General features: G+C 41.4%; 1 long non-coding RNA gene across 1 annotated transcript; it reads left to right on the top strand.

Moving 5' to 3' along the window:
- The first annotated feature begins 9,757 nt into the window (after positions 1–9,757).
- Positions 9,758–10,374, top strand: LOC143757833 (uncharacterized). Its single transcript, XR_013210901.1, has 3 exons — positions 9,758–9,828; positions 9,912–9,978; positions 10,274–10,374. It is a non-coding gene; the product is annotated as an uncharacterized LOC143757833 (long non-coding RNA).
- Positions 10,375–11,550: the final 1,176 nt, after the last annotated feature.

Below are 11,550 nucleotides of genomic sequence, written 5' to 3' on the forward strand. Positions count from 1 at the left end.
GGGATTTTATTATTGTAAACAGGCCCGCAGCAGTGAGCGTGTCTTTGCAAACAAAAGCCGTTTTCAGATATGCGCTTTCGGATATGCTCTCACGGGGCTCTCACAGGCGAACACTCCACTCGGCGAGTGGTCCCTGAACCCACAGACGGTCAGTCGGATATGGAAGGTGTTTGGCAAAGCCGAAATCGACCTTTTTGCCTCAAGAAACAACAACCACTGCAAAGTGTTCTTCTCGAAGAGCAGGGATGCGCATGTCTGCCCAAACCGCCCACTTTATGCTTTTCCCCCCGTCTCGATGATTCCACAAGTCACAAACGGGTCAGAGAGAGCGGGTGCCCAGTCCTTCTGGTGGCCCCTCTCTGGAAATCCAGATCGTTGTTCCCGGAGCTGGTTCAGTTATCGGACACAATTCCATGGCCTGTCCCAATGAGGAAAGACCTCCTCACACAGGCGAACGGGACATTGTGACATCCGCGACCCGATCTATGGGCCCTCCATGTTTGGCCCCTAAACGGGTACCCGGGGACCTTCCTGAGAAGGTTTTAAGCACTATCTCTGAAGCTAGGGCCCTGTCGACTCGGCGCCTTTATGCTTTGAAATGGTCGGGTTTTTCCAGCTGGTGCTTGAAAAATCGTGTTGACCCAGAGTCTTGTGAGATATCTGTGGTTCTCTCATTCCTGCAGGAGCTGTTGGATGCGGGCCGCTCCCCGTCCACGCTCAAAGTGTATGTGGCAGACATCGCAGTGTTTCATGCTCTGGTGACTGTCCAATCACTGGGAAGAAACGACCTGGTTGTAAGGTTTCTGAAAGGTGCTAGGAAGATCAACCCCTCCAGACCTCCTTCTGTGCCGCCATGGGACCTCTCCACGGTACTGGGGGCTCTGAAGGGTCCACCTTTTGAACCGCTCCAGACGGTTGATCTTAAACCGCTCTCACTGAAGACCGCTCTCCTATTGGCATTGGCATCTATCAAGCGAGTGGGAGATCTGCTGGCTCTCTCTGTGAGCCCTGCATGTTTGGAGTTTGGTCCAGATGACTCCAGAGTCATCCTCAAGCCCAGGCATGGTTACGTACCCAAAGTGCTCTCAACGCCGTTCAGAGCACAGGTGGTGACGTTTTTCCATTCTGCAGAGGATGGGGAGGTTAATCTTCTCTGCCCTGTCAGAGCGCTGAGAATCTATCTGGAGCGTTCTGCGTCTTTTAGACAATCAGAACAGCTTTTTGTCTGCTTTGGTGGTCGATCCAAGGGGGCTAAACAAAGACTGTCTAGATGGATAGTGGATGCTATTTCTATGGCTTATACCTCAGTGGGTCAAGTTTGCCCTATAGGTATCAAGGCCCATTCGACCAGAGGCATGGCCTCTTCATGGGCATATTTGTGATGCTGCCGGCTGGTCCTCGCCTTCCACATTTATGAAATTCTATAATATGGAAGTGCCTTCCCTACAGGCGAAAGTGCTTTTGGTATGATTAAGGCCAGACGGTGTCCGGTCTTGTCATAAATGTTGCTGTGCACAATCACATTCACATGTATATATAAAACCCGCTTTGTCCAGTTATATTCACATATATGTCATGATTCTGCCAGTTTCCCTGGTCTTGTGGCAGGATCATGACAGACCATGTTTTGTGTGCAAGCACATGGCCTTTTGTTTGGGCCATGTGCTTGTGTTGTCTCGTTCTCTTGCCCCGCCCCCTTGTTATCCTCGTTTTGTCATTATTGCTTTACCTGTGTCACCTGTTGTTTTATCATTAGTCTCTCTATTTAATCCCCTTGTGTTTGCTGTCTTGTGCCGGTTCATTGTGATTCTCAGTGTGTGTATAGACCTTCCCGTGAGTACCTTGTGAAGAACTCTGTCTTGTAAAATCCTGATCTTGTTGCTGTTGTTAGTTATTTTTCTAGTTATCTGTCAAGTCTTAGTCTAGTGTTGTTAGTTTTTGTTTTTGCCCAACAGCCTTGTTTTGCCCCATCGTGGGTTTTGTTTTCCCTCTTTTGTCTGAATAAAACCGTGTTAATTGCATACTGTCTGCGATTGGGTTCATCTCTCCTCACCATCATAACAATATATATATATATATATATATATATATATATATATATATATATATATATAAAACCCGCTTTTGGCAGGTTATATTTTCATATACTAATAACCCCAACAGTGTCTGAGTTTATTGGTATGATATGCTGGTTGATTACTGACTCATATGTATTATTCTAGACCTGACGGTGTCTGGTCTGTTATATACACATTTATGTGGTTTATGGCTTGTTCTGTATGCTCAGGGGTCCTGGGTTGCAGTGGCAACCAGTTACTCAGTGCGGCATTTTGCATGGCGTCCCCACTGCGTATAGCTACGCGATACGAAGTGACCGTTCGAAAGGAAACTACTCAGTTACTGACGTAACCTCAGTTCCCTGAGTTAGGGAACGAGTATTGCGTACCCGGCAGCACTGTAGTAACATGGCGAGTTGTCGCCTCAGTCATTAAACCTGCTATAATGGCAAATTTGGGGACTATTATAGGCTGAAGCCACGCCCCCTTGGTGGGCTCTGATGTGTAATGACGTAGAGTTGTCTCATTGGTCACACGTCAGAGGCTCCCACGCCAATGGATGTGCAGTTGCTGCAGCACAGCCTATGAGCGGGCCAGACACTCAATGTGCTAGCTGTGCAACTGCAAATGCGTTTTACATATACGCTTCAGTAAATCGAGGAAAAGGAGTTTCCCACTGCGTATAGCTACACAATACTCGTTCTCTAACTCAGGGAACTGAGGTTACGTCAGTAACCGAGTAGGTTTCCCGCCAGACATTTGTTTCTTTGGTAACCCTCATTAGTTCATCTGTCTCACCTGTTACCACATTAGTCCTGTCAGCTCTGTTTCGTTTCACTAATCTTTTTCCCTATGTATTTAAGCCCTGTATGTTGCCTTATTCAATGTCTGATCTCCGTCCCACTAAGTGTGTGTGAAACTTCTGTCTGTCTCTACCTTTTTATATTATACTGTGAGTAAAAGTTTGCATTGGAACTCTTTATTCTTCCTCGTCTTCTGCCTGCACCACACCGTGACAACTAGAAGTATGATGTTAAGTTCACTTAAAGAGAGTTAATATGTTGCCAACTAAACTAGTAGTGTACTAAGAGTATATTTCAAACAAAAGAAATGTGTTACTAATATTTTTGTGGTGCACTAGCACAAACTAACAAAACAGTACAAGCGCAAGCAGTACAAATGAAAAAAACTTAACGTTTAATAGTATTACACTTAAAGTATACCTAAAATTATACTTTTATACACTAAAAAGTGTGCTAATTTAGTCCCAAGTAGTATTGAAATGATATTGATATTAGTATACTACATAAAGTATACTTAAAAATATACTTGAACTTCACTTAAGTATACTTAATTAAATTAATTTGAAGTATACTTTTTTTTGTATACTTGTGACCAGAATTTACATTTAACACTAGGTTTAGGTTAGGCTTATTTAAATGTTTCTAACATGTTGATTTGAAAAGTTCAAAGTATTAGCTTAGAAATGGGTCATTTATAATATTACTCTTGGTGCCATTTTTGCAAATCTTTAAAACTCTCATCTTCCACGATTATGATAATTACTGTTCCCCAAAGTGACTCATGACCAATTAGAGACTACACGGTCTACTTAGCCAGAGACAGTATAAATCTTTATAAAAAATAATGAACTAACAGAGTCCTCTTAGGTTTCAGCAGTACATGTTTCAGTCTCACAGGATTGGGTTTACATGGGGCAGAGGGTGTTCTCACAGGGGCTCTTGCCTAGTACCTGCTAATTAATAACTCTCTGGTACTGAATCAAAGACCAGATAACTATAGCTATCTGCATAACCTAGTTTAATAAAGCATTAACTGGCTTTTGACCTGATCAGGAGAAGATCGGTACCCCTTTAATTAACACAATGAGTGAACTTGAATGTACAATTTTGAAGAAGATCTCTATTATTCAGACCACAGCCCTTTAATTAGACATTGACACCGAGATTACAGAGTGAAAATGCTTAGAGTCTATTTTTATTTTTTCATCAGATCTTGATTCAAACCTCTGTGACCAGTGCATTTATTCTAGTTAAAACACATGTGAGACATCACTGGATTAATTATGTTTTTCTCCCCATGACTCATTAAGAGTGCATTAAGTAAGTGTGATGTGCACACGATATTCTCTCAGGCAGCACTCTTGATGATATGATTAAGCTTTCCATAATTTAATGGTTCGTCAACAAGGAAAAATGTATCAAAAATGTCATATTTTCATTTTATCCATTGGCAAAAAACCTTAATCTCTTTAAATTAATGACATTAATTAATCACATGCATTACACTTCTATAAAATTTGACAAAATGTACAAAATTAATGATAACCTGTATAAGAAATACTGCAGGTTATAATTAAGGCTATAGCTAACAGTAACTTTCAATTCGGTTTTCTATTGTTTGTCCATATTTACTGTAGTCTTTTTAGTCCTTTTGACTGTCTATGTGTCACTTTTGTTTCCTAAATTAAATGTGTTTTGTTTTCATCCATTGTCATGCGATTTGCCAAAAAGCACAATAAAGTTGACTTTGACTTGGAACAGAGGTAGGCATGATATTTTAAGATCAGCCAACAGAGATGTGGACTAAACCACTGAAGCAATTGTGTTCTGTAACTCTATTTACCCTATTAACCAATAATGCAGTGCAATGTTTTTTGTTTTTTAATTTTTTTGAGTAATTTTTATAATAATTATCATCAACAACAACAACAACAACAACAACAACAACAACAACAACAACAACAACAACAACAACAACAACAAAAACAACAACTATACTAATGCACAATTCACTTTTCAATTGTGTAACACCCCGACAATAATTTAAAAGTGTAGAGACTGTCCCTGCACTAAATTTGCTTGGGCTATGAGATTGAGCAGATTTCAGATGTTATTGCTCTTCCTGATGAGATGAAAGCTGTGTGTTGGCAAACACACAGGCTCCCATAACCCTTTGAGTGTGCCCTCGTTGATTGGATGGGCACATTTTCTGAAGGGTAAAAGAGAGGCTGCCGCAAAAGTGTAATAGATTTAAAAAGCCAAGATCACACAGGGATCATCGCATAAAGGAAGTGATGGGACTGCCATTCACACCAAATTATTGCATTTAGGGACAAGCAACAGTGTTCAAATTGCACCAAAGCATTTGGGGGGCCTATATTGTATATGTATTCTGTATTATTACTTAGATATTACATGTTTACTTTAAGCTAGTCTTATTGTTTATTTTATTTAATCATTCATTTTATTAAACTGAAAATTGTCTCTGTTGGGAATGATATGCTGAGTCATGGAGTTGATGCTATAGTGGGAACGCCATCAGCGTTTAAACACATACCAATAATCACTGCCCATCAACAGTCTATATTGTCACAACCAGAGCACTGGTGTGTATAAAAGGGTGCCTGTGATACACTTAATCAACTCTTGTATTAAAGAATTGCACAGGCAATTCCGAGGCATGGCAATGAGATGCAGCGTCTTGTTCCCCTTCTCAGGGAACCGGGTTGCATATGCAACCCTAGATGTTGAAATTCAACGCTATGTCATGGAGTTGACGCTCTGGGGAGCCAATACCCTCTAAGCCATGATGAGGGAATAGCCTGCCTCACTAAGCTGTGAATATGCAAAGACATAGTGGGCATAGCATAAATTGAATCTACGGAATACTTAGCCGGAGTCAGAAGCATGTCAACCTCAGGGTGCATCAGATGTGACTCAGATATGGCGCTACTCCCTAAGTCAATATTCCCAAATACTAGGGGAAATTCTTATGCTCCTATGCTCCATAGCAAGGGAAGACCTGACTATTACACCTTCCTCCCTCCATTGTGGGCCAGGCCTCAGCTTTATATGGCCCTAAGAGCATGGAAAATGCAGGGAAAATTCCCAACATAGCCTCAGCTAAGCTAGGTATATCTTACTAGGGAGCAGCTTACCGAAGGGAGTGTCCTTCAGTGTTACCACACCACAGGGGAGCTCCCGTTCTACTTAAACACCTTTTGTGTAATTAAGGGAGAGCTGCTCATATTCCTGACTTGAATAAAGGCATTTCTCCAGCACTCACTATAGTTAATGGCCAATATATAGAATGCTACAATAACTACTCGTCAGTTAGATCACTGATCAACTGGAGAGACCTATAGAATCATGTGACATCCTGGACTGTCATTGACCACTGATTATTGGTGTGTGTTTACATGTGCTTCAGACACCGGTTACACTGATGGCCTTCTCCCCATTGAATCAACTTCATGACGCAGAGTCAATTTTTCATTGTAGCTATTATTGTCGATTCATTGTAATGACAATTTCAAATGACAAAGAGATACATTTGGTTGACCCCCAGTCTGATTTTAGAGATATCTATATGACTGGAACCATAGGGTCTCAACGTCATAATTCAAACACTGAATAGCAATGTGGGTGACTGATATTTTCATAACAGAAAAAGTTGTCTGGGCTGTGCCAAACATTAGCACATGTGGTGCAGACAAAGCAGGTTGTCTGAGCAGCATTGTAAGTTGGAGCAGCATTGTAAGTTAAAGTCTTATAGCACAATTGCATGGCACTATGCCAATGTCATGGGTTCAATTCCCAGAACAACTGATAAATGTATTCTTTGAAGGGCTTCTTTGCCAAGTTTCTAAATTGCTTTAAATTAAAGCATCTGCCGGATGAATAATGATAATGTGAATAGCTGCGAAGCAGTTTTGCAGTTCAGCTTACATAAAAGACAAGAATTATCTAAATGTATCATATGCATATTTATAAACCACTTTAACAACAAACAAACAATAAATACATGTCAGGGAATACCAGAATCTGAGACAGAGTTATTTTAACCCAAACAGGTATTTATTGACAGAGATTATATGCGCATTTAAGCAGGTGAGTTATGAGGCAGTCAGAGTAATGATGAGCAGATGAATAATGAATTTCTCTTTCCTTTTTACCAGGGTAACAGAGGACTGGTATAATGTTTTGAACAATTCAATTACAGGGGATTGCTGAAGTATTACAAGGAGATAACTGGAGATACACAAGGAGATCACTGGAGTATCACTAGAGATTCACAAGAAGACTTTACAGTTAATTAAAGCTGGTAAGTACCAACACACGTGGAGCAGTGGGAGATGGAGATACAGGCAAAGCTGAGGAGACAAAGAGCCTGGGTGACACAGCTGGTCTGGATGGCCAAGTAGGACTGGCAGGCTTAGGAAGAGGAGGTAAGAGATGGAGACTGAGTGTACCAACATCGAAAGGAGGAGACATGGAGCCGGGCGGGACCAGCGAAGATGCACGTGAGAGACTTGGAGCTGGGCAGGACCAGTGGAGACGACAGAGACTTGGCTTAGGAATAGAAGGTAACCAAAGAGTTCAATATATTGATCATTCTCGTTGGAAGCAAATGGTCAGACACAACGGGGTGACCTTTCCCATTCCCGGCTGGTCTTGACTTGTGTTGGGCTATGGCTCAGGTTCTGGGTCTGCTGTGGGCTCTGGTTCTGTGACAATGGTGAGCTGGGGACTGTCTTGGCTTGGGGTTTCTGGCATTAATTGGCTTTGGCTCAGTGTGAGTAGAGTATAGAAGGACTAGGGAGGAGTTCCAAGGCAGGTAGTGTCTCTGAGATGAAGACTGACGGCACCAGAACACTGAAGTGGGCTGGCGAGGCTGAAACTGAGGGCCGATGGTGTCTTCTTCCACTTCGCAACAGTACATATTATATATATTGTTCCAGGGTACAGGTGGTAGTTCCCACTATTAACTGTTGAAAGAGTTGATCATCCAAACCACTCCAGAAAATGGTTTTCAGAGTGTCGTCGCTCCAGGACACCCGGTGGAAAAGCTCGAGGAACTCCTCCACATTTTCTTTTTCTAGTGTGGCCATCTTGTGAGAGGAAGAGGAGCAGGTCAGCGGGTGAATATGCTTTTGGGTTCATGATGTTGTAGGTCTGGTCATTTGTCAGGGAATACCAGACTCGGAGACAGAGAGTTACTTTAACCCAAAACTGTTATTTATTGACAGAGGTGATATGCAGTTAAGCTATGAGTTATGAAGCAGGCAGAGTAATAATTGAACAGATTTAATGAATAACAGTGTCTCTATCCTTTTATACCAGGGTAATGGAGGACTGGTTGTGACTGGAGCAGGAAGAGTGGAGTGAGCACACCTCTTTGCAGAGTATGGTGAGTAGACAGGTATAATTTAGTTGACAAGTATAATGTTCCAACCAATAGCTTACAGATGGAATATCAGAGGAGACTTTACAGGTAAGTAGAGTGGGTAAGTCATCCATAATCCATAATGGAGACCAGACCAAGAGTGACTTTGAGGTGTGTGCTCATGTCCTGGTGTAGATTGGTGTGCTGAAACAGGTGCATGTGATAGTCAAGTGAATTCAGGTGAGGGACAGGAGGGATGCTGGGAAATGTAGTTTCTGACTGGATGACTGGATTGTTGAAGATCCACAGATAGAGAACATATGTGACAAAATAAATTAGGGCTAAATTAGAACGTTGTTACAATAAAAACTGTATTTAAAATTTTACTCTGAAATCAATTCAGGCTATGCAATTTCCGTTTCTAACAACAGATTACTGCAGAAATAACCAGATAATGCTGAATTGTGGGATTCTTCAGTAGTGGAATACTCACACGACCATTATTCTTGAATCCTTTTATTCTGTACGCTTCAGCAGTGCATTTGGGTATTTATGAAGATGTGTACTGTATTCCGAATTACTAGAGTTTTTAGCTCTATTTAGTGTTATTAGAAGTCACTATTGTGGTGATTCATGTTTTCCTTTGGGACCTTAGATCTCAAAGTTAATTTATTCCAAGCAGTGTCTGAGTGTTGCAGTTGAATACACTGTGTTACTTGGAGAAAATTAGCATTGTGTTTTTGTAATAACTTGTGTGGGGATCTACTCTGGCAGGCATACAACACAGCTGCAGCACATTCACTAAACACTTGGGATCATGTGATCTGTTGTAAGGTCACATGACTAATTAGGAAGCGATAAAGGTTTGCTGCCTGCAAGGCAGACCTTTTCTGTGTTGATGCTGGACACTTTTGTGTGAGTTGGGCTCCTTTTTTTATGTAGGTATAACTAGTGATGGCGAGATGAAGCTTCATAAAGCAATTGAAGCGTTCCATCCAATTGGTTCACTCACGTGCCGAAGCTTCATGGTGCTTCATTTGCTCTATTGTGCCATCAAGTGGACAATAAATGTAAAACGTGCAGTGTGATTATAATGACATCGCATGGTTCCATCGCAAAAAAAGAAGCTTGAATAGATCGCTAACAAACTCGCAAAGTCCCAAGTCCACAAAATGTGAGGGGGAATCCATTGCATTTTGATTGGGCCTTATATTTCAAATAGACCGCAAAAAACGCGAACCACTTCCTGAAGCAGTCACGTGGTACAGGCGGCTCGCGAGGCTTCAAACGTCACCACATACGTCACCGACACAAGCCTCGATACGCGCTTCACAGATTTCATCCCGGATTACTCGACACACGCTTCAAAGCCTCGATACGGGAGGACACATCACTAGGTATAACTGATCATTGTGGAACCTGTTTACTCACTGCTATTGAATTTTAATTATTTATTTCAATTTTTTTTAAGGGTAATTTTAGAAGCGCGTGTCTACTCTTCACAGAAGACACAGGCTTCTGTCTGGAGGTTTAACCTTTATGCGATCACCCCCAGTGTGACTCGAGCTGCTGGGCTGCACTGGTAAATGCCTCAATATGTACATTTTCCATTGAATGTTTTAGAATTGCATTTAAACAAGTTTTAATTACTTTCTCTGTCTGTAGCAACGGAACATTCACCTTTTCTCTGCATGTGTTAATGCGCTGTGGGACAGTTGAGCATACTGGAAAAGTAGGCCTGTATTTTTGTGTTATGTTTGAATTGACTATGCTATGGTGTTTAATGAGGTTGGTAATTAACTAACATGCTTGGTTTCTTTTGAAAAGGGACCAGGCCAGCCACTGTTTTCATGTGATTGATAAGCACTTCTTCATTGTTTTCTGTTGTTTGATTTTTGTTGTTGTTGTGTGCTTAATCTTGTCATTCATGTGCCACATTCATAGTAGCATTTTTTATTTTATTTTTCTTGACTAAGGGTTGCCATTTATGCTGGTGGTTCTCCTCCCTAACTATGTTTTCTGTGTAGGTTATCCTTGTAAAAGGCCGGATCCATGCTGATGCTTTGCCTCTTCTCTTCAGGGGACCACACTGGGAGAGACATTGTATTGGTGTGTACTTATAACTACAACACGGTGTGATATTTTGTAGTGGTATCTAAAGATCTTAGGTGTGTAGAGCTTGCTGTGGTGCATGCTTCAAATGGTGCTGGGTTGCTGTCTCCTGTTTCTGTCTCCCCAGAGGCCTCCTGAGCAGGGGTTTTGCATTGGCAGATCTGACCTTCCTAGATTGAGGAAAATCAACCAGTCATTTATTCCAGTATTTTTAAGATCCATTTTAATAACTTTTCTACGTCTTTCTGCACTAAAATATATAATAAATTTGGAATACATTGATATATCTGCCTCTTCTTTACTGTCCCTTTGCGGGGATAAACATATTATTAGCCACACTACATTCATAGGAAGATTTGTGGTTCCTCCTGCCCATTATCAGGGGGTGGCATAGTCAGACTTGAAATAAGGTATACTGCACGAGTGGTACTACATTTTGGCGTAGTTAGGCTGGGTTAAAAAAAAAAGAAAAAAAAAGGGAAAAAAAGAGGCATTGACATTTTATATTGCTTGTATGGTTTTGTTTGTGTATTCTTTGATTGTTAAAATAGAAACAGTGGCTGGCTCTGGACAACAGAGGACTACAATTGGACGGCCAAGACAAATCACGATGGGAACCAAAGGCTAGTGACTACTACTTCTCAACTGAAGTGTTTTCGTTTTTCACTTCCTTGGCATTTGTTCTTTGTTTTCTTCTGTGATAGTGAGGCTGTTAAACTGGTAAAATGAGTGAGGTGGAGGAACATGTGCCAGAGGAACTTTTGACTCTTAGGGAGGAAGTGCAGAGGTTACGAGTGGCTAATGAACAACTTCAGAGAGGAATAGGTGCCAGCGCAAGTACCTCTGGTAATGACACTACTGCTGGTAGGACAGCCCCCAGTGGCGATTTGTACTCACCAAATTTTCCTGGTCCACAACCTAGACCTGAACGTTTTGTTTATATTCAGAGAGAAAGGAAGTGCCCCCACTTCTCTGGCTCAAAATCTAAATCTGATATATTGATTTATGATTGGATAGAAAATATTGAGTCATGAGTGAGGGATAGAAATATGAGCGCTAGAGAGAAGGCCCTCTTCCTTTATGACCATTTGGAAGGAGAAGCCAAAGCTGAAATTAGATTCCGCCCTTTGACTGAGCGAGAGAATCCCGACACAATTTTAAAAATCTTAAAAGAGGTGTATGGTTCCTCCTC

This window comes from Siphateles boraxobius, unplaced genomic scaffold (assembly GCF_051911475.1).
Source record: "Siphateles boraxobius isolate OS27281-9 unplaced genomic scaffold, OSU_SipBor_1 11, whole genome shotgun sequence".
In the NCBI taxonomy this organism is placed as follows: Eukaryota; Metazoa; Chordata; class Actinopteri; order Cypriniformes; family Leuciscidae; genus Siphateles; species Siphateles boraxobius.